The 1,686-nt window shown below is 46.6% G+C and overlaps 1 pseudogene; it reads right to left on the bottom strand.

The window, feature by feature from the left end:
* Positions 1-407: 407 nt before the first annotated feature.
* LOC126211244 (60S ribosomal protein L10-like) lies at positions 408-1,054 on the bottom strand (annotated as a pseudogene).
* Positions 1,055-1,686: the final 632 nt, after the last annotated feature.

The following is a 1,686-nucleotide window of genomic DNA, read 5'->3' as shown; positions in this document are numbered from 1 at the left end:
CAGGGTGATGATGCCTCCGCAGCTAGGTGGCCTGGCATGAACTGCGTACCCTCAGGTAGGCAGCCTGAATGGAGGTCGGCCAGCATGTGGCCCTTTGGCTGGAAGGCACCATGTAAGCAGCATTTGGAAATGCTTAGCTGGTCGACCCACAGCTAGTAGTGTAGAGAAGAGACAGCTAGATGATCTATTTCCCCTCTTAGTTCCCTCTGTTTCTGAAACAGCATCCCTTTTCTTCCCCCCAAGTCACATCAGAACCGAGGTGCGACGTGTGATTGTTGGCCAGTCGTGACATCACCGCCTCAGCGTCGCAATCTTTCTGCTGTGTGAGCGGTATCCCATATAGGGCTCTGCCATGACAGTGTAGCAACTTCGAGTTTCAGGAGACCTGGGAGATGATTTCTGGATTATCAGCATACTCTGAATAAGACTTCCTGCGCAGAAACACATACTGGTTCATCGGTCATGGGACATGGGACACGTCCAATAGGCTGAGCGAAGCCTTTCGCTACAGGGCGATATTTCAGATTACATCCGCAACTGACAATTCCTTCTGAATCTCTGTTGTTCATAGACCTCACGCTTATACTTACTGCAGCCCCATTCTTTGGAAGCAGAGATCTTCTGGCGACCAGGGAATTTAAATTTGGCACGCCAGAGGACTCAGTCACAGCAGCCCTATGACTGTCACTTGCCCTCAAAATCATTACTGGCTGTCCAATTCTTATTCGATCCAAAAGTACCCTGAGGTTTCCCAAAAGCACTACAGTTTCCAGAACGGAGACTATGAATAACGTGGAAACGGTGAAGCCACTTTCTAATTTGAAACGGGTCTTTAGCATAGATTTTTACCTTGAACTTATTTGAAAATTTCCTACCAGCTTCAATAGCTTCTCAGGACAGTTGCTAATTTCCACACACAGTCGGACGTCTTCAGCTCTTCCTATTTCTTTCCTATATCAGATATTCTGATTTTTGGATCAGGAATATCTTTTCATACGTTTGACTTTGGATACGGATTGTTATGAATAATAGCATCTCGCTCCTCATCGATCATCTTGATCACCGACAGTCATGCGTCCTCACAGAACGATGAGAAATAACGATAAAAAGGAAATTCTGGACAAACGGGTGGAGTTGTGATCCAGCGTACTCTCTCCTGTAAGATCAGTGCCTTGTCACTGTTCCACGTCACGCTAACACTGAGCCAGGGAGCAACAATGAAATCTGACCTATTACACCGGAACTACCAATCGTTTGTATGCATTGAATAAAATAGTGTAGCTAAAGGACACTGCCTAACAAAAAAAGTGGGGCACCCAGAAAATATTGTCGGATGTCAATGTAACTTCATACACATATACACCATCGGCAGGTATACTATGTGTAAGGGCTGAAAATGACATACAAGTTAGTGACGACCTCCACCGGTAATGCTGCAGTTCAGTATGGTGTTGACCCACCTTTAGCCTCGATGACAGCTTCCACTCTCACAGGCATACGTTCAATCAGGTGCTGGAAGGTTTCTTAGGGAATGGCAGCCCATTCTTCACGGAGTGCTGCACTGAGGAGAGTTATCGATGTCGGTCGGTGAGGCCTGGCATGAAATTGGCGTTCAAAAACATCCCGAAGATGTTCTGTAGGATTCAGGTCAGGACTCTGTGCAGGCCAGTCCATTACAGGGATGGT

The sequence above is a fragment of the Schistocerca nitens genome, chromosome 1 (genome assembly GCF_023898315.1).
Source record: "Schistocerca nitens isolate TAMUIC-IGC-003100 chromosome 1, iqSchNite1.1, whole genome shotgun sequence".
In the NCBI taxonomy this organism is placed as follows: domain Eukaryota; kingdom Metazoa; phylum Arthropoda; class Insecta; order Orthoptera; family Acrididae; genus Schistocerca; species Schistocerca nitens.
The sequence above is the reverse complement of the archived record's forward strand: the minus strand, read 5'-3'. Positions and strand labels throughout refer to the sequence as shown.